The sequence below is a fragment of the Scyliorhinus canicula genome, chromosome 16, assembly GCF_902713615.1.
Source record: "Scyliorhinus canicula chromosome 16, sScyCan1.1, whole genome shotgun sequence".
Lineage (NCBI taxonomy): Eukaryota > Metazoa > Chordata > Chondrichthyes > Carcharhiniformes > Scyliorhinidae > Scyliorhinus > Scyliorhinus canicula.
The window spans coordinates 87,006,698-87,028,752 of NC_052161.1; the positions used below are offsets into that span (position 1 = coordinate 87,006,698).

General features: G+C 51.5%; 1 protein-coding gene across 1 annotated transcript in view; it reads right to left on the reverse strand.

Annotated features, from left to right (window-relative positions):
- Positions 1–22,055, reverse strand: part of LOC119979760 (lymphocyte activation gene 3 protein-like) — a 70,491-nt gene that overhangs the window by 15,514 nt on the left and 32,922 nt on the right. The gene's annotated exons all lie outside the window — the stretch shown is intronic.

Below are 22,055 nucleotides of genomic sequence, written 5' to 3' on the forward strand. Positions count from 1 at the left end.
CATTGGACCACTAGAAAATGTGGCTGGAGAAGTAATAAAAGGAAACAAGTAAAGGTAGACGAACTGAAGAGTCTTCAATCTTCACGGTGGAAGACACTAGTGGGATGCCAGAGCTCCAGGAGAACAAGGGGGCAGAGGTGATTGCAGTGACCATTACTCAGGAGAAGGTTCTGGGGAAACTGAAAGCTCTGAAGGTGGATAAGTCACCTGGACCGGATGGACTACACCCCAGGGTCCTAAAAGAGATAGCTGAGGAAATTGTGGAGGCATTACTGATGATCTTTCAGGAATCACTGGAGGCAGGAAGGGTCCCAGAGGACTGGAAGGTGGCTAATGTAGCACCACTATTTAAGAAGGGAGGGAGGCAGAAGACGGGAAATTATAGGCCGGTTAGCCTGACTTTGGTCATTGGTAAGATTTTGGAGTCTGTTATTAAAGATGAGATCGTGAAGTACTTGGAAGTGCATGGTAAAATAGGACTGAGTCAGCACGGCTTTGTCAAAGGGAGGTCGTGACTGACAAATCTGTTAGAGTTCTTTGAGGTGGTAACAAGCAAGTTAGACAAAGGAGAACCAGTGGACATAATTTATTTAGATTTCCAGAAGGCCTTTGACAAAGTGACTAAAATAAAGTAAGAGCTCATGGTGTTCAGGGTAAGATCCTGGCATGGATAGAGGATTGGGGTGACTGGCAGAAGGCAGAGAGTGGGGATAAAGGGGTCTTTTTCAGAATGGCAGCCGGTGACTAGTGGTGTGCCTCAGGGGCCTGTGCTGGGACCACAACTTTTTATAATATACATTATTGATCTGGAAGAAGGTACTTAAGGCACTGTTGCTAAGTTTGCAGATGATACAATGATCTGTAGAGGGACAGGTAGTATTGAGGAAGGGGGCTGCAGAAGGACTTGGATAAGCTAGGAGAGTGGGCAAATGAAATACAGTGTGAGGTTATGCACTTTGGAAGGAGGAATTTAGGCATAGACTATTTTCTAAATGGGGAATTGCTTCAGAAATCAGAAGTACAGAGACTTGGGAGTCCTTATTCACGATTCTCTTAAGGTTAATGTGCAGGATCAGTCAGCAGTTAAGAAGGCAAATGCAATGTTAGCATTCATGTCAAGAGGGCGAGAATACAAGACCAGGGATGTACTTCTGAGGCTGTATAAGGCTCTGGTCAGACCCCATTTGGAGTATTGTTGGTGGTTTTGGGCCCCGTATCTAAGGCAGGATGTGATGGCCTTGGAAAGGGTCCAGAGGAGGTTCACAAGAATGATCCCTGGAATGAAGAACTTGTCGTATGAGGAACGTTTGAGGACTCTGGGTCTGTACTCGTTGGACTTTAGAAGGATGAGAGAGGATCTTATTGAAACTTATGATACTGCGAGGCCTGGATAGGGTGGACGTGGACAGGATGTTTCCACTTGCACGAAAAACTAGAACCAAAGGACACCATCTCAGGCTAAAGGGACGATCCTTTAAAACAGAGATGAGGAGGAATTCCTTCAGCCAGAGTGTGGTGAATCTGTGGAACTCTTTGCCGCACAAGGCTGTGGAGGCCAAATCACTGAGTGTCTTTAAGACAGAGATAGAGAGGTTCATGATTAATAAGGGGATCGGGGTTATGGGGAGAAGGCAAGAGAATGGGAAGAGAAAATATCAGCCATGATTGAATGGGGGAGCAGACTCGATGGGCCAAGTGGCCTAATTCCGCTCCTATGTCTTATGGTCTTATAGATAGATTCACCTGAGGAAGGAGCTGTGCTCCGAAAGCTAGTGCTCGAAACAAACCTGTTGGACTTTAACCTGGTGCTGTAAGACTTCTTACTGTGCTCACCCCAGTCCAACGCCGGCATCTCCACATCAGGTCTTAAAGGTGATAGTTAACAACTTGTATTTGCAAAGTATTTCATTAAAGTTTTTGTTATCAAAAAAGTTATTGTGTTTGCATTTACAAACCAGATGAGTGTAATTATTGGGCAGCCGAGAGGGATTGACTTTGGGTATTTTTCTCAGAATTACTGCATCATTTATTTGTGTTGTGACTCCAGGACACATGCGGCTAGAATTGACCGTGTACTAGCCCAGCGTATTGTAACCCTTTCTCTGTCTCTCCCTTGTCTCTTTCTCTGTCTCTCTCTCATCTCCATCGACTCTCCCTCGCATCTCTCTCTTATGTCTCTCTCTCTCTCACATTTCTCTCTTCCTTCCCTCTCTCTCGCGCTCTCCCTTCCCCTCTCTGTCTCTCTTTCTGTTTCTCTCCCTGTCTTGCTCTCGCCTTTCTCTGTCTCACTCTCGTCTCTGTTTTTTCTCTCTCTCTCCCTCTTTTTCTCTCTCTTGTGTCCCTCTTTCTCTCTCTCTGTCTGTCGCTCTCCCCATCTCCCTGTCTGTCCCGCTCCGTTTGTCTCTCTCTCTCCCTCTCACTCTGTTGCTCTATCTCTCTTCACTCACAAGGTAATTGGAAAGAATTGATAACTGTTCATTTGGACTTCTATCTCTGCCCCGTTATATCACCAGTGGAAAGTTCTCTTGAAGTTTCTGTGATTCATATCAGCCTCAGTGAGCACTAGGTTTTGAAATTACTCTTCAGAGATAACAGACCTCTTGTTGTTGCTTTTATCTTGCTTATGCTGTTTTTCCATCTCTTTGTCTTTCTGTTTCTCTGTCTCTAAGTCTCCCTTTGTCCCTCTCTGTCTGTCTGTCTCTCTCTCTCCCTCTCTCTCTGTCTCTCTCTCTCTCCCTCTCTGTCTGTCTCTCTCTCTGCTTCTCTCTCTCTCGCCCTGCTTCTCTCTCTCCCTGCTTCTCTCTCGGTCTCAAACTATTCGTCTCAATCTCTCTCTCTGTCTCTCTCCATCCTGCTCTTTCTCCCTCTCTCTGTCTCTCTTTGTCTCCATCTCTCTCCCTTTCTTTCTCTCTCTCTAGGTGTATCTCTCTCTTTGTACCTCTCTGCCTCTCCATCTTTGGCCCTCTCTCTCTCTTCCAATCTTCCAGTTGATTTACCTCTGTCTCTTTAACCTCTCTCTGTAGCTTTAACCTGTCTCTCTTTCTCTTCTTTGCTGTCTCTCCGAATATCGAATCTCTCTGTCTCTAACTTGCTCTTCTTCCATCTCGCACACGGCTATCTGTCCCTTCTAACTCTCTCCCTCTATCTCTCGATCTCTGCATCTATCTGGTTAACTATCTGAACACTCTTTGATGTTCAACCACCCCTTTCCTTGATCTCAAGCATATCACCTTCGCATAGTGCACTCAGCTATGCTGGGAAACTGTTAAATTAAACCTCCACAGACAGGTTGTTTATTGACAGCATTGCAGAATGCGATGGGTTGGAGTAATTCAAGAGTTTAAGTGGATTCAAATAACCTTCTCCTCGGGTTGTGGTGGTGGGAGGGGTGGGGTCCAAGAACAAAAGATTCAGGCTCTTAAATTCAGAGACAGTCCATTCACATATTTACCCCATATCTAACCCCACGCCTTACCTGTCCTGAGAGTTTGATGGGGACAGTGTAGAGGGAGCTTTACTCTGTATCTAACCCCGTGCTGTACCTGTCCTGGGAGTGTTTGATGGGGACAGTGTAGAGGGAGCTTTACTCTGTATCTAACCCCGTGCTGTACCTGTCCTGGAAGTGTTTGATGGGGACAGTGTAAAGGGAGCTTTACTCTGTATCTAACCCTGTGCTGTACCTGTCCTTGAAGTGTTTGATGGGGACAGTGTAAAGGGAGCTTTAATCTGTATCTAACCCCGTGCTGTACCTGTCCTGGGAGTGTTTGATGGGGACAGTGTAAAGGGAGCTTTACTCTGTATCTAACCCTGTGCTGTGCCTGTCCTGGGAGTGTTTGATGGGGACAGTGTAAAGGGAGCTTTACTCTGTATCTAACCCTGTGCTGTCCCTGTCCTGGGAGTGTTTGATGGGGACAGGGTAGAGGGAGCTTTACTCTGTATCTAACCCCGTGCCGTACCTGTCCTGGGAGTGTTTGATGGGGACAGTGTAAAGGGAGCTTTACTCTGTATCTAACCCTGTGCTGTACCTGTCCTGGAAGTGTTTGATGGGGACAGTGTAAAGGGAGCTTTACTCTGTATCTAACCCCGTGCTGTACCTGTCCTGGGAGTGTTTGATGGGGACAGTGTAAAGGGAGCTTTACTCTGTATCTAACCCCGTGCTGTGCCTTTCCTGGGAGTGTTTGATGGGGACAGTGTAGAGGGAGCTTTACTCTGTATCTAACCCCGTGCTGTACCTGTCCTGGGAGTGTTTGATGGGGACAGTGTAGAGGGAGCTTTACTCTGTATCTAACCCCGTGCTGTACCTGTCCTGGGCGTGTTTGATGGGGACAGTGTAGAGGGAGCTTTACTCTGTATCTAACCCCGTGCTGTACCTGTCCTGGGAGAGTTTGATGGGGACAGTGTAGAGGGAGCTTTACTCTGTATCTAACCCCGTGCTGTACCTGCCCTGGGAGTGTTTGATGGGGACAGTGTAGAGGGAGCTTTACTCTGTGTCTAACCTCGTGCTGGACCTGTCCTGGGAGTGTTTGATGGGGACAGTGTAGAGGGAGCTTTACTCTGTATCTAACCCTGTGCTGTACCTGTCCTGGGAGTGTTAGATGGGGAGTATGTAGAGGGAGCTTTACTCTGTATCTAACCCCTGACACGCATTTTGAGCAAGTGAAATTATCCTTTGCCGGTAAGAGTTGACACACAGATAGCCTGAGGCCCACAGTCGCATGAGTTCCTGACAGAAATAATCTTCGAGTCAGCCTTTCCGCATAGGCCAAGCGTGCGATGACTGGATGGAACATCTCATCGCTGTCGTATAAACAATCTCATTACTTACCTCAACCCAGTTAGCTCATTTCTCTCGAACTGTTTATCTGCTGTGGTATGTTAAATTTCAACCCAATTCTCGGATGCCCTTGGGCGTCATGTCTTGGGGGTTAGGCAGTGAGTTAACTTCTTTGTAAACTGGGCTACAAGAGCAGGTCAGAGGCTGGGAACTCTGTGGAGAGTAACTCACCTCCTTACTCCCCCAAACCCTGTCCACCATCTACAAGTCAGGAGTGTGATGGGAAACTCTCCACTTGCCCGGACGAGTGCACCTCCGAGAAACACTCAAGAAGCTCAACACCATCCAGAACAAAGCAGCCCCGCTCGATCAACATGCTAACCATAAACATTCACTCCCTCCACCACCGTGCACAGTGGCAGTCGTGTGTACCGTCCACAAGATGCACTGCAGCCACTCGCCATGGTTCCTTCGACAGCACCTTCCAAACCCACCGCCTCTACCGTCTGGAAGGACAAGAGGCAGCAGACACGTGGGAAACACCATCACTTGCAAGGTCCCCCTCTGAGCCCCACACACACCATTCCGAGTGAGAATTTGTTTCGACCATTCCTTCACTGTCGTTGGGTCAGAATCCTGGAACTACCACCCTAACAGCACTGTGGGTGTACCTACACCACACGGGGACTGCATAGAGGGGTGTGGGACTGGAGGTTACATGAATAGGGAAAGCAGAAGGCTGTAACCTCTTCCAAGCCCCATTTACCTCTCCCTATCGCTGTAACCTCCTACAACCCCCCTACACCCCTCCCTATCTCTGGAACCTCCTCCAGTTCCTACAACCCTCCCTATCTTTGTAACCTCCTCTAGCCCCTACACCCCTCCCTATCTCTGTAACCTCCTCCAGCCCCTACACCCTCCCTATCTCTGTAATCTCCTCCAGCCCCTCCAACCCTCCCTATCTCTGTAACCTACTCCAGCCCCTACACCCCTCCCTATGTCTGGAACCTCCTCCAGTCCCTACAACCCTCCCTATCTCTGTAACCTCCTCTAGCCCCTATCACCCTCCCTATCTATGTAATCTCCTACAACCCCCTACACCCCTCCCTATGTATGCCCCCTCCTCCAATCCCTCCACCCCTCCCTATCTATGTAACCTCTTCCAGCCCCGACAACTCTCCCTATCTCTGTAACCTTCTTAATCCCCTACACCTCTCCCTATATCTGTAACCTCCTCCAGCCCCCTACACTGCTCCCTATCTTTGTAACCTCCTCTAGCCCCCTGCACCCCTCCCTATCTCTGTGACCTGCTCCAATGCCCTACACCCCTCCCTATCTCTGTAACCTCCTCCAGCCCCTACACCCCTCCCTATCTCTGTAACCTTCTCCAACCCCTACACCCCTCCCTATCTCTGTAACCTCCTCCAGCCCCTACACCCCTCCCTATCTCTGTAACCTTCTCCAGCCCCTACACCCCTCCATATCACTGTAACCTCCTCCAGCCCCTACACCCCTCCCTATCTCTGTAACCTCCTCCAACCCCTACACCCCTCCCTATCTCTGTAACCTCCTCCAGCCCCTACACCCCTCCCTATCTCTGTAACCTTCTCCAGCCCCTACACCCCTCCATATCACTGTAACCTCCTCCAGCCCCTACACCCCTCCCTATCTCTGTAACCTCCTCCAACCCCTACACCCCTCCCTATCTCTGTAACCTCCTCCAGCCCCTACACCCCTCCCCATCTAAGTAACCTCCACCAGACCCTACACCCCTACCTATCTTTGTAACCTCCTCCAGCCCTACACCCTTCCCTATTTCTGTAAGCTCCTCAAGCCTCTTCAACACTCCCTATCTCTGTAACATTTTAAGGACATGGGGAGTCCACACTGAGTAAAAATAAGAAACCAAGTTTTATAGGGGCTGGTTTAGCACACTGGGCTAAATCGCTGGCTTTTAAAGCAGACCAAGCAGGCCAGCAGCACGGTTCGATTCCCGTACCAGCCTCCCCGGAACAGGCGCAGGAATGTGGCGACTAGGGGCTTTTCACAGTAACTTAACTGAAGCCTACTTGTGACAATAAGCGATTTTCATTTCATTTCATTTACATAAACGATTTGTATATGACCCAGTATATCCCGACCAGCTTCCGGTTCTGAATGGTGCCTTACTGGCTGATCTTTTATACATTGGGTAATTGAGGTGTCTCGGCCCTAGCGAGGGTGCTCCTACTCTGCGCAGATCACAGGGAGGATAGGCATTCCCACCCCGTGGGTCCCATGCAGGATATTACATCCCTCCCTCCCAAAGTTCGAAGACCCCCTCAACGACCGATGAGATGGAGGAGGAGGAGCAGGCAGAGGATGTCGGAGTGTCTTCAGCTCCGGTAAGTCCTCATGGAGCTGTTGTACCGGATCAGTCGGCATATACCTCGCCGGTGAGCAACATCTGCGGCAGGAATGTCGCGTTGTACGATCGTCAGGAGGCGGCTGAACTAGGGAGTTGGTGTCCAAGACCTCCGATGTCTGGATCTCCATCTCAGAGTCGGAAGACCCAACGTTGGGCATGTCGGCGTCGAGAGAGTGACGAACGGCACCACAGCAGGCTGGCCCGGCAATGGAGGGGGAGGATCCTGGACTGGCTTCTTTCACAGCACGAGCGAGCAACCTTCGTGAGCGAGCGTGATCCACATGTCATCACATTAGTTGCCCCGCACCCAAACTTGGTAAGAGACAATCCCAGGGAGCCAGCGAGCACCGTCACTGAAGTTACAAATAAACACAACATCGCCAGGGGTGAAGGGTCAATGACATCGAACTGGGCAATGGCCTCGCAAATCTTGGTTACGCTGCACCTTCACGCCAATGTCTGGTTGAATCAAACTCAGCCGTATACGAAGTCTGCGACCCATTAACATCTCAGCAAAGGCTACCCCAGTTACTGGGTGCAGCATGGTCCTGTACGAGGATAGATTTCTTGTCTGTATTGTGTCCATACAGCCAGATAGATATCTACTTCTTCAGCCCCTGTTTAACCGTCTGCACAGTCCTTTCTGCCAAACCATTCCATGCCGGCTGGTATGGAGCTCTGGGGATGTGGCGAATCCTGTTGCTTTTCACAAAAATGGCAAGTTCTTCACTTGTGACCGAGGCCCCATTAGTCACAAGTACCTCAGGGATTCAGGAAAAAGAAATGCGGAATCTCTCGATGGTCGCCTGGAAGGTGATCTCGCCATCTTGCGGGCCTCCAGCCACTTCGAGTGGGTGTCCACCACGAAGAGAAACATCAAACCCAAGGTACTGCCGAAAACGACATGTACACAAACTCCAGTGCGCCCTGACTGCTCCCAAGGCTGTAGGGTGCCGCTGCGTGGTGCTCCTGATGCTCTTGACAGATGCAGCTCTGCTGGGCCAACATCTCGATATCCATGGCCACCAGACATTGTTTCTTGTCAGCATCTTCATTTTGGACACTTCAAGATATCCGCTGTGAAGCCCCTTCAGTACGGCAGCTTGTCCCTTCACCAGGTCAACAACCCTCGTGGCCCACAGGAGGATGCCATACTCCACAGTCAGCTCTGACAATTTTGAGGAGAAAGTCTTCAACTTCCCTGGTAGCTATCGATGCTGGACACCATATAGCACCAGATGCCACACTTTGGGTCAGTTTGCATCCAGTCATGAAAGCAATCACTTTGCCTGACATGGGTGGGGGGGGGATCGCGGACTTGGTCTGCAGGGAAGGACGATTCAACGCATCAGCATGCGCAATCTAAGTCCCTGGTCAATGGTCAAAAGAGTATTTGTAAGCAGCCAATAGCAAAGCCCCACACTGGATCCTTGCAGGCACAATTGGTGGAATCATCTTGCCTTTACGGAGGAGGCCTATCAATGGCTTGCGATCGGTGATGCTAACAAAGTGTGGCCACAGATGCATTGATCAAACCACTTTACACCGAATACGAACGTTAGGTCTTCTTTTTCGATCTGGGCACATTTTCTCTGAGCCGCAGCCAGTGTCCAGGAGGCAAAAGCTGTCGCCCATGCAGTGGGACAGAACTACCATAAGGTGGGCAGCACGGTGGCGCAGTAGGTTAGCACTGCTGCCTCACGGCGCCGAGGTCCCAGGTTCGATCCCGGCTCTGGGTCACTGTCCGTGTGGAGTTTGCACATTCTTCCCGTGTCTGCGTGGGTTTCGCCGCCACAACCCAAAGATGTGCAGGGTAGGTAGATTGGACACGCTAAATTGCCCATTAATTGGAAAAAAAGAACGACCATAAGGTGAAGCATCGCTTGTGGCGCACAACAGTTTTGAAGAGTCAAAATGTGTCATCACCCTGAAGAGGACATTCGTCACTTCACCTTTTTAAACGCCACATCCTGGGTCTCGTCCCAAGCACATGGCTGGCGCTTCTTCAAGAGCAACTGGGATAACCCTGGGAATTACAGGCCAGTTAGTCTTACTTTGATGGTAGGCAAAGCAATGGAAAGGGTACTGAGGGATAGTATTTCTGAGCATCTGGAAAGACACTGCTTGATTAGGGATAGTCAGCATGGATTTGTGAGGGGTAGGTCTTGACTCACAAGTTTGAGGAGGTGACCAAGCACGTGGATGAAGGTAAAGCAGTGGATGTGGTGTATATGGATTTTAGTATTCCCCATGGTAGGCTTATGCAGAAAGTAAGGAGGCATGGGATAGTGGGAAATTTGGCCAGTTGGATAACGAACTGGCTAACCGATAGAAGTCAGAGAGTGGTGGTGGATGGCAAATATTCAGCCTGGAGCCCAGTTACCAGTGGCATACCGCAGGGATCAGTTCTGGGTCCTCTGTTGTTTGTGATTTTCACTAATGACTTGGATGAGGGAGCTGAAGGGTGGGTCAGTAAATTTGCAGACGATACCAAGATTGGTGGAGTTGTGGATAGTGAGGAGAGCTGTTGTCGGCTGCAAAGAGACATAGATAGGATGCAGAGCTGGGCTGAGATGTGGCAGATGGAGTTTAACCCTGAAAAGTGTGAGGTTGTCCATTTTGGAAGGACAAATATGAATGCGGAATACAGGGTTAACGGTAGGGTTCTTGGCAATGTGGAGGAGCAGAGAGATCTTGGGGTCTATGTTCATAGATCTTCAAAAGTTGCCACTCAAGTGGATAGAGCTGTGAAGAAGGCCTATGGTGTGCTAGCGTTCATTAGCAGAGGGATTGAATTTAAGAGCCATGAGGTGATGATGCAGCTGTATAAAACCTTTGTAAGGCCACATTTGGATTACTGTGTGCAGTTCTGGTCGCCTCATTTTACGAAGAATGTGGAAGCTTTGGAAAAGGTGCAAAGGAGATTTACCAGGATGTTGCTTGGAATGGAGAGTAGGTCTTACGAGGAAAGGTTGAGGGTGCTAGGCCTTTTCTCATTAGAACGGAGGACGAGGGGCGACTTGATAGAGGTTTATAAGATGATCAGGGGAATAGATAGAGTAGACAGTCAGAGACTTTTTCCTCGGGTAGAACAAACCATTACAAGGGGACATAAATTAAGGTGAATGGTGGAAGATATTGGGGGGATGTCAGAGGTAGGTTCTTTTCACAGAGAGTAGTGGGGCACGGAATGCACTGCCTGTGGAAGTAGTTAAGTCGGAAACATTAGGGACCTTCAAGCGGTTATTGGATAGGTACATGGTAGAATGATGGGGTGTAGATGAATTTGTTCTTAAGGACAAAAGTTCGGCACAACATCGTGGGCCGAAGGGCCTGTTCTGTGCTGTATTTTTCTATGTTCTAACCGGAGCGGGCTCGGACAGTAGCCAAATTCAGAATAAATCACCCACAGTAATTAACTAGTCCAAGGACAGAGCAAGGTTCCGTGGCATCGCCTGGAACGGTGGCCATTTTGATGGCCTGTACCTTCGTGGCGACCTGTATAAGTGGCCCAAAAAAGCTGCCATGGCAACCAAAGGCGAAGTATGCAGTCCTTGTTTGACAAGATCGAAAGTGCTCTTTGCCACTACAGTAACAGCTGCTCCTTTATCCAGCTCCACTTGGAGTATATGATCAATCATTTGTATCGGAATGCGAATAGAGGCCACATGGGGTGCTGCCAAACAGTTCGGCTGCATCTCAGCCACACCGTCAGACTCTTCTGGGCCGTCCAAATGCAAGGCTCGGCCCTGGGGCTGATGCATTCAGCCGAGTCCGGGGACGTCGCACGTCTCGGCGGCCTGCTCTTCGCCAGAATCGCAGCGGCATTCGGTCCGGGCCGCGGGGATGCTATGTGAGGGACAATGCCCAAAAACATTCACTCCCTTCCCTTGTAGCTATTGAACACCAAGTTCTGCGCTTTCTCAGGACAGGGAGGTTCTGCGCTTTCTCAGGACAGGGAGATCAGTGCCTGCTGAATCGCTCGGGAGACTTCGGCCAAACGTTTTTTCTGAGTTTCTATATTACTGATACTGCAGACCAAACGATCGCGGAGCATATCGGACAAACCAGTTCCATACTCACAAAACTCAGCTATCTTCCATAACCGAGATAGGAACTCAGTGATGGACTCACCGATGGACCTCTCTGCAAAATTAAACCGATATCTTTGAGCGGTTATTGACGGGATTGGGTTAAGGTGTTGCACCACAAGTGACACGAGCTGGTCAAATTACTGCGTGTCCGGGTCGCTAGGTACGTGAGACGCTGTATCACCCCAAAAGTACATGATCCACAGGATGACCGCCTGGCACTTGTTCTCCATGATGTTGGTGGCCCGAAGAAATAATGTATCCATTCAACATATTGGTTTTAGTCTGCAACACCGGCGTCAGCCACATCTAACCACCTGAACAGAGGCACGGCGAATCAAAGAAATCCAAACCTGAGTCCAGAAAATCAGGGAGGTGGCTCAGCTGAGTAGATCACAGCGTCGACAGCAAACCAATTTACTCCTCGTCGCCACTTTAACAAGGACACGGGGAGTCACACCGAGAAAATACGAAGAAGACAAGTTTTATTTACTCAAACGATTTGTACATTGATGCACGATCAACTGCACAAAGACGAGAGTTGAATACAACTGAGGCTTTATTGCTCTAAGCTGTGTGGCCTCCCACAGCTGCTGGCAAAATGGCTACAGCATGGAGGACATGCACATTTATACTCCGCCTACTGGGCGGAGCCAGCAGGCAGGGACTACCAACGTATCTATAGTACAGGTCCTACCATACATCACCTAATATAGGTGCAACAGTGGTTTACCACATTCACCCCCCTGTTAAAATTGAGTCCGGCGGGGGTGATGGGGAACTATATACAACAATTACATTTTACATTTCCAATATTTGAGAGCAAAAAAATGTCTCTTGAAGTCCAGTGGATCAGGTAGAGGTTAAACCGGTCCGGGGCCTTGATGTGCCGCTGGGAGCGACGCAGTGGTGACGGCGATGCCGGTCTGGTCTTCGGTGACTCCGGGAGCGTGCCGAAATCCTCTTCATCCTCGGGCGTGGGCAGGGGGAGGGTGGATGGTCCGGGGGGGGTTGCTGCTGGGAGCGCCGGGGGAGGGAAGGGTGGCACCGGGCCGGAGAGGTGTGTGTGTGTGGAACCTGCTGATGCCAGGTCCCTGAGGGAGACAGTATCCTGGCAGCCATCGGGTTACGCCACGTGGGCATACTGGGGGTTTGCATGGAGCAACTGCACCCTCTCCACCAACGGGTCCGCCTTGTGGAGTCAGACGTTCCTACGGAGAAGGACGGGTCCTGGAGCTGCGAGCCAAGTCGGGAGCGACACCCCGGATGTGGACTTCCTGGGGAAGGCAAAAAGACGTTCATGGGGTGTATTGTTCGTGGCGATGCACAGTAGTGACCAAATGGAGTGTAGTGTATCAGAGACGACCTCCTGCCAGCGGGAGGCCAGGAGGTTCCTGGACCGTAGGGCCAGTTGGACGGCCCTCCTTACCGTCCCATTCTCCCTCTCTACCTGTCCATTTCCCCAGGTGTTATAGCTGGTCGTCCTGCCGGAGGCGATAACCCTGCTGAGCAGGAACTGACGCAGCTCATCACTCATGAATGAAGATCCCCTGTCACTGTGGATATAGGCGGGGAAACCGAACAGAGCGAAGATTGGGTTGAGGGCTTTGTTGACGGTGGCAGACGTCATGTCGGGGCATGGGATGGCGAAGGGGAACCTGGAGTACTCATCGACCATACTGAGAAAATACGTGTTACGGTCGGTGGAGGGGAGGGGCCCTTTGAAATCCACGGTGAGGTATTCAAAGGGGCGGGAGGCCTTCACCAGGCGCGCACGGTCCGGCCGGTAGAAGTGCAGCTTGCACACCGCACAGACCTGGCAGTCCCTGGTGATTGTCCGTACTTCCTCGACAGAGTAGGGCAGATTGTGAGCCTTGACAAGGTGGTACAGTCGAGTGACCCCCGGGTGACAAAGGCTGTCGTGCAGAGCTCGGAGTCGGTCTACTTGTGCGCTGGCACATGTACCTCGGGAGAGGGCGTCTGGGCTCGTTGAGCTTGCCGGGGTGATACTAAATCTCGTAATTGTAGATGGAGAGCTCGATCCTCCACCTCAAGATCTTATCATTCTTGATCTTGCCCCGCTGCGTGTTATTGAACATGGTCAATGAGGAGAGTGAATCTCCTGCCAGCCAGGTAATGCCTCCAATGCCGCACAGCTTCAACAATGGCCTGGGCCTCTTTTTTGAGAGATGAGTGCCCAATTTCTGAGGCATGAAGGGTGCGGGAAAAGAATGCCACGGGCCTGCCTGCCTGATTGAGGGTGGCGGCTAGGGCGACGTCTGATGTGTCGCATTCCACTTGAAAGGGCAGCGTCTCATCTACTGTGTGCATCCCGGCCTTGGCAATATCGGCTCTGATACAGGCGAAGGCCTGTTGAGCCTCGGCCGTCAGGGTAAAATGGGTGGACTGTATGAGTGGGCAGGCGTTGTCCGCATCGTTTGGGACCCACTGGGCGTAGTATTTAAAAGAACCCCAGGCAGCCTTTGAAGGCCTTGGGGCAGTGGGGGAGGGGGAGCTCCATGAGGAGGGAGCTCCATGGCGCATGCTGTCGGGATTGGGCCCCAGAACTCCATTCTGGACCACATAGCCGAGGATGGCACTTGTTGTAGGTGAGGTTTATGATCGTGGCGGTGTGGAGAAATTTGGCAAGGTTGGCATCGTGGTCCTGCTGATTATGGCCACAGATGGTGACATTGTCTAGATACGGAAAGGTGGCCCACAATCCGTACCGGTTGACCATTTGGCCCATCTCCCTTTGGAAGACCGAGACCCCGTTGGTGACGCCGAAAGGAACCCTGAGGAAGTGATAGAGGCGCCCGTCTGCCTCGAGGGCCGTGTATGGATGCTCTGATTTATGAATGGGGAGCTGGTGGTAGGCGGATTTGAGGTCTACCAATGAGAAGACCCGGTACTATGTAATCCGATTGACCATATCAGATATGCATGGGAGGGGATATGCGTCGAGCTGTGTGTACCTATTGATGGTCTGGCTGTAGTCCACGACCATTCTGTGTTTCTCCCCAGTTTTAACTACTACCACTTGGGCTCTCCAGGGGCTGTTGCTGGCCTCGATGATGCCTTCCCGAAGCAGCCGCTGGGCCTCGGACCTGATGAAGGTCCTGTCCTGGGTGCTGTACCGTCTGCTCCTGGTGGTGACGGGTTTGCAATCCGGGGTTAGATTTGTGCAGAAGGAAGGCGCATCGACCTTTAGGGTTGCGAGGCCACACACAGTAAGGGGTGGTAGGAGCCCGCCGAATTTCAGGGTTAGGCTCCGGAGGTTGCACTGGAAGTCCAGGCCGAATAGTAGGGCAGCGCAGAGGTTAGGGAGGAAGTAGAGACGGAAGCCGCTGAATTCTACGCCCTGGACCGTAAGTGTGACCATACAGTACCCCCGAATCGCCACGGAATGGGATCCGGAGGCCAGGGAGATTCTTTGATTGGCGGGATGTACCGCGAGGGAGCAGCGCCTTACTGTATCCGGGTGTATGAAGCTTTCAGTGCTCCCTGAGTCGAGCATACAAGAGGTCACGTGTCCGTTGATTTTCACGCTGGTCGATGCGGTGGCCAGGTTGTGCGGACGAGACTGATCGATGGTCACTGAGACGAGTCGTGGTCAGTCGTCACTGGTGTCGGATGATGGGGAGCCCGGGGGGCACAGGTCCTGGAACGCTGGCGGTGCCCATGTGCCGTGGGGGAGACAAGATCTTGAAGAGAACAAAATGGTGCTTCGTCTGATGGGGAGAAGATGGGGTCGCCCACTGGCCGCGTTTGGTCTGAGGTGGAGAAGATGGCGCCGCCCACTGGCCGCGCGTGGTCTGAGGGGGAGAAGATGGCGGCGCCCACTGGCCGTGCGTGGTCTGAGGGGGAGAAGATGGCGGCGCCCACTGGCCGTGCGTGGTCTGAGGGGGAGAAGATGGCGGCGCCCACTGGCCGCGCGTGGTCTGAGGGGGAGAAGATGGCGGCGCCCACTGGCCGTGCGTGGTCTGAGGGGGAGAAGATGGCGGCGCCCACTGGCCGCGCGTGGTCTGAGGGGGAGAAGATGGCGGCGCCCACTGGCCGCGCGTGGCCGGGGTGGTGAAGATGGTGGCGACCATTGTTTGTAAACGAGGGGGATGGGGGCGATAGCGGCGACTGCACAGGCCTGGCACACCACAGCGAAGTGCCCCTTTTTACCGCAAGCCTTACAAAGGTCAGCGCGGGCTGGGCAGCATTGGCGGGGGTGTTTCTGCTGGCCGCAAAAGTAACATCGGGGACCCCCAGGGTTCGCTGGCAGGCGCATGGCGCAGGTGTATTAGCTGGGTAAGGCCCCCGCTGGTGCGACCGTCTGTGGGGTTCACGATGCATAGGAGGGGTAGGCCGCGCGGCTGGGGGTGTGGGCCTGAATGTTGCGCGAGGCGACCATCATAGAGAGCGCTAGTTTCTTTGTCTCTGCGAGATCGAGTGTGGCCCCTTCTAACAGTCGCTGACGTATGAGGTCCGACCCAATCCCCGTAACAAAAGCGTCCCGCATAAGGTTTGAATGTTCCGTGGCCGTAACGGCCTGACAGTCACAGTCCCGGACGAGTGGGATTAGGGCCCACCAGAAGTCTTCTATGGACTCACCAGGGAGTTGAGAGCGAGTGGCGAGTACGTGCCTGGCGAAGAGCGTGTTCGTCTTCTGAGCGTAATTCTCTTTGAGAAGCGTCATGGCTTCGGTGTAGTTTGGCACGTCCTAGATCAGCGGAAAGACTTTGGAGCTCAATCTCGAGTACAGATCTGTATTTTCTGAGCCTCCGAGACAGGGCTTGGCGCCGAGTTGATGACTGCCTCGAAACAAGCTAGCCAGTGCTGAAAGTCCCTTTTGGCGTCGCTTGATTGGGGATCCAGCTGCAGGCGATTCGGTTTGATACGGAGGTCCATCTTTTGAAAATCTTAGAGCAATAAATTGATGCACGATCAATTGCACAAAGACGAGAGTTGAATACAACTGAGGCTTTACTGCTCTAAGATGTGTGGCCTCCCGCAGCAGCTGGCGAAATGGCTGCAGCATGGAGGACACACACATTTATACTCTGCCTACTGGGCGGAGCCAGCAGGCAGGGACTACCGACGTACCTGTAGTACAGGTCCTACCATACATCACCTAATTTAGGTGCAACAGTGGTTTACTACATAAATTACCCGATAAGATTCCCACTGGGTTCCTGTTCTGATCAGTGCCTTACTGGCTGATCTTTTATACATTGGGTAATTGAGAAACCTACCCCTAGCAAGAAGCACGGGGAAGACAAACATTCCCAACCTGTTGGTCCAGTTAGGATATTACAGTAATCTCCTGCAGCACCTACAACCCTCCCTCTCTGTGTAACCTCCTCCAGTACATACATCTCTCCCTATCTCTGTAACATCCTCCAACACCTACAACCCTCTTATCTCTGTAACCCCCTGCAGCACCTACAATCTCCCTATCTCTGTTGACTCCTGCACCACCGACACCCCTCCCTCTGTTCCCTCCTCCAACACCTAGACCCCTCCCTATCTGTTACCTCCTCCAACCCCTTCACCCCTCCCTATCTGTATAACCTCCTCCAACCCTCACACCCCTCCCTATCTCTGTCACCTCCTCCAACCCTTACACCCCTCTCTATCTCTGTACGCTTCTCCGACCCCTATAATCCTCTCTGCCTGTAACCTCCTGCAGCACCTACAACCTTCCCTATCTCAGTAACCTCCTCTAGCCCCTACACCCCTCCTTATTGCTGTAATCCCCTGCAGCACCTACAACCTTCCTTATCTCTATAAAGCCCTCCAGTCCCCTACAACCCTCGCTATCTCAATACCCTCAAGACCCTACACTGCTGTCTAATCTCTATGCCCTCATTTAGCAACTAAAACTCTCCCTCTCTCTGTAACCTCCGTCAGACCTTATACTCCTGTCTCTGTACCCACCTGCAGCACCTACAACCTTTCCTTTCTCTATAATCACCTCCAGCCTGAACACCCCTCCCTATCTCTGTAACCTCCTCCAGTGCCCACACCCCTCCCTATCTCTGTAACCTCCTCCAGTGCCCACACCCCTCCCTATCTCTGTAACCTCCTCCAGCCCCTACACCCCTCCCTATCTCTGTAACCACCTCCAGTCCCTACAACCCTCCCTACCTCTGTAACCTCCTCCAGTCCCTACAACCCTCCCTATCTCTGTAATCTCCTCCAGCCCCAACACCCCTCCCTATCTCTGTAACCTCCTCCAGCCCCTACAACTCTCCCGATCTTTGTAACCTCCTCTTTCCACTACAATCCTCCCAATCTCTGTAACCTCATCCTGCCCTTATAATCTTCCCTAACTATCACTGTAACCTCCTCCAGCCTCTAGAACCCTCCCTATCTCTAGCACTCCTCCAGCCCTTACAGCCTTCCCTATCTCATAAGCTACTCCAGCCCCTACATCCCTTCATATTTCTGTAACCTCCTCCAACCCCTAAAACTCTCCCTATCTCTGTAACCTCCTCCAGCCCCTACACCCCTCCCTATCACTGTAACCTCCTCAGACCCGACACTCCCCCCTATCTCTGTAACCTCCTCCAACTCCCTGCAACACTCCCCATCTCTGAAACCTCCTGCAGCCCTCCGAGGTCTTTGCGCTCTTCCAGCCTCTTGAGCCTCCCACCGATTCCCATCGCTCCACCATTGGCAGCCGTGCCTTCAGCTACCTGGGGGGCCCTGAGCTCTGTCTTACCCTCCCCAAACTTCTCTGATTCCTTCTGACTCCCTCCTCTCTCTCTCTCTCTCTGTCTCTGTCCATCTCTCTGTCTCCTCCTTTAAGACACTGTTTGAAACTTAATTGTGTCGTCCAGTCCCACATATCTCCACGTGTGGCTTGGTGCTAGTCGCGGGAGTGTGTCAGTATTTACAGGGGGTCCCGGGAGTGTGTCAGTATTTACAGGAGGTCTGGGGAGTGTGTCAGTATTTACAGGGGGTCCCGGGGAGTGTGTCAGTATTTACAGGGGGTCTGGGGAGTGTGTCAGTATTTACAGGGGGTCTGGGGAGTGTGTCAGTATTTACAGGGGGTACCGGGGAGTGTGTCAGTATTTACAGGGGGTCAGGGGAGTGTGTCAGTATTTACAGGGGGTCCCAGGAGTGTGTCAGTATTTACAGGGGGTCCCGGGAGTGTGTCAGTATTTACAGGGGGTCCCGGGAGTGTGTCAGTATTTACAGGGGGTTCCGTGGAGTGTGTCAGTATTTACAGGGGGTTCCGTGGAGTGTGTCAGTATTTACAGGGGGTCCCAGGGAGCGTGTCAGTATTTACAGGGGGTCCCGGGAGTGTGTCAGTATTTACAGGGGGTCCCGGGAGTGTGTCAGTATTTACAGGGGGTCCCGGGAGTGTGTCAGCATTTACAGGGGGTTCCGTGGAGTGTGTCAGTATTTACAGGGGGTCCCGGGGAGTGTGTCAGTATTTACAGGGGCATTCCGGGGAGTGTGTCAGTATTTACAGGGGGTCCCGGGAGTGTGTCAGTATTTACAGAAGGTCTCTGGGGAGTGAATCAGTATTTACAGGAGGTCTCTGGGGAGTGAATCAGTATTTACAGGGGGTCCCGGTGAGTGTGTCAGTATTTACAGGGTGTTCCGTGGAGTGTGTCAGTATTTACAGAAGGTTTCTGGGGAGTGTGTCAGTATTTACAGGAGGTCTCTGGGGAGTGAATCAGTGTTTACAGGGGGTCCCGGTGATTGTGCCAGTATTTACAGGGTGTTCCGTGGAGTGTGTCAGTATTTACAGGGGGTCCCAGGGAGTGTGTCTGTAATAATCCACGGGAGGCAGGAGTGCCGTCACCACACCAATATTTATTTGCAATAACGATATTACAGGAGCAGCTACAAACAGTGCTGCTAGCAGTCCAGTCAACTTAAGACTGGCTCACAAAGCCTACACAGGTGATTATATGGGCCCCCTCAATGAGCTATCATTGAGGGAGCTCATACTCCAATTGGCCAATCAATAAAGCCAATTGGAGTTCATTACACCCCTCCCCCCCAAGGTCTGAGGAATTCCTGCCAGCTGGCATTCCTCTGAGATTACCCGGGCTCCCCATAATAGGATACCGCCTTCTACGGTTATTTGGTCCCTTCTGCTCCAGTATGGGTGCATCTGGGGCTCCACTGGTCTTTCCAGTTCCCCAGTTAGCAGTAAATGCTTCATCTTGGCTAAAACTGGGCCTTTTTGCGTCCACAACCGAATATGTTGTGCGTCTACTGGTAGGGTGTCCAAAAAATTTAGAGTCATTACTGTCTCCTCTACTTTTGGTATTTGCGGCGGAGTGTCCGGGAGGGGAAGTCTGCTCAAAGCATCTGCATGTGCTACTCGCGTTCCCGGTCTGTGCTCCAGAACGTATCTATACGCCGCCAGTAGCAACGCCCAGCGTTGGATTCTAGCTGATGCAATCGGGGGTATTGACTTGTCTTCTTTTAATAACCCTAATAACGGCTTATGGTCCGTCACTATGGTGAATTTCCGCCCATACAGATACTGGTGAAATTTTTTTACTGCGAATATCACCGCCAGTCCTTCCTTCTCGATTTGGGCGTACTTCCTCTCAGCCATCGCCAAGGTCCTCGAAGCATAGGCTATTGGCCGTTCTTCCCCATTCCTTCCTCTATGGGCTAAGACGGCTCCTACCCCGTAGGGGGATGCATCACAAGTGACCACCAACTCCTTCCTTGGGTCATAATGCTCTAGGACATTTTCGGATGACAGCTGTTCCTTAATGTCCCTAAATGCTCGGTTTTGGCGGGTGGACCATTTCCATTCTTGCCCCTTTTTTAGTAGCTGGTGGAGGGTTTCTAGGATGGACGCCCTATTTTCAATAAATTTTCCATAATAGGTTACCAACCCTAGAAATGATCGTAATTCCTGGACCGTGGTGGGAGCTGGGGCTTCTTTTATTGCCCTTACTCTGCCTTCTAATGGATGTAAGCCTGACTCGTCTACTTTATATCCCAGGTACGTCACTTGTGGGGCCAGAAAAACACATTTTTCCCTTTTTAGCCGTACACCTGCCTTTGCAAAACGCCTGAGCACTTCCTCCAGGTTCCTGAAGTGTTCCCTGTTTGTCCTACCCGTCATTGAGACATCGTCCAAATAAATCGCCACCTGCGGTAGTCCCTGCAGAATATTTTCCATCGTACGCTGGAATATAGCGCAGGCTGATGACACTCCGAAAGGTAGCCTAGTATAACAAAAAAGGCCCTTCAGGGTGTTGATCGTAGCAAACTTCTGGGAGCCCTTGTCCAGTTTTAACTGCAGGTAGGCGTGGCTCATGTCCAGTTTCGTGAACAAAAGCCCACCTGCCAATTTGGCATATAGGTCGTCTATTTTCGGGATCGGGTATTTGTCCAGCAGTGCGTATTTGTTTACTGTCTGTTTGAAATCTCCACAGAGGCGTATCGAGCCGTCTGGCTTCAAAATTGGTACCACCGGCGCTGCCCATTCCGAGAACTGTACTGGTCTGATAATGCCATCGCGCCGTAACCTTTCTATTTCGTCATCTACTTTCTTCCTTAATGCAAAAGGTACCGGCCTGGCCTTACAAAATTTCGGAAGGGCTTCTGGGTCCACGTGCAAAGTTGCTTTGGCGCCTATGATTTCCCCCAAACCTTCCTGGAAGACCTCCGGGTATTTCTGGAGTACTCCACTCAACTGCCCGCTTCCACTCTGGAAAATTTTCATCCAATCTAATTTTAGGTCTTTCAGCCAGTTCCGTCCAATTAAGCTCGGTCCGGAGCCCTCTACTATAGTCAACGGTAATCTGAGCAATTGTTTCTCATATTCCACGGGTACATGAGTCGTGCCTAGAACTTCAAGGGGTTCCCCCGTGTAGGTTTTAAGTTTCGTTGATGTTTTTGTTAGGGTTAGTGGCTGGAGTCCATCTTTGATTTTTCTAAATGCTGCCACTCCCATTACTGATACGGCCGCACCCGTGTCTATTTCCATTATTGTCGGCCGCCTGTTCACCCGTGGGGTAATCCTAATGGGTTCTGCTTTCTTCGTTGCAATATTATATAATTGTTCCTCTTCGGAGGAGGATGGGGCGTCTAGGTTGTGTACTTCCCTGCATCCCCACCTGCAATTCCTCTTTTGCCACCTCCTTCTAGGGTTTCTGTCGTTGTTACCCCACTCTGTCTGGTGCCAGAAACGGTCCTTCTCTGTTGGGGGAGCCTCAGCCGGTACTTCCCTCTGTCTCCAGTTAGTCCTGGCAGACTTGGGGGCAGTTCTGGGGTTTTCCTTTTTCCCTCTATTCCTCAGGTTTTTCCTGAGGGCGGCTATCTGGTAGCAGGACCCGTTGTGGTAGTCCCTCTCACAGGTATCTACCTCCATTGGCGGCCCTGTAGTTACTGCGCCCCACTTGCTGCCTTTTCTAGGGACAGTGCGAGCTGTAACGCCTGCTTGCAGTCTAGCTCTGTTTCTGCCAACAGGCGTTTCTGTATTGTGAAGTCGTTTATACCACACACTAACCGGTCCCGAAGCATTTCATTTAGCGTCGGGCCGAACTCACATTTTTCCGCCAGCCTTCTCAGGCGGGTCAAGAAATTCGTGACTGACTCCCTGTCTTCCCGCTTTGCTGTGTAGAATCTGTACCTACGCAAAATGAGGGGTGGTTTTGGGTCGTAGTGCTCTTTCACCAATTCCGTTACTTCTTGGAAAGTTTTCGTGTCCGGCGCATCGGGATAAGTCAGACTACGTATAATGGCAAAAGCTGAGGGTCCGCACGCCGACAGCAGGATAAGCCGTCTCCTTTCCTCCGTCAGTATA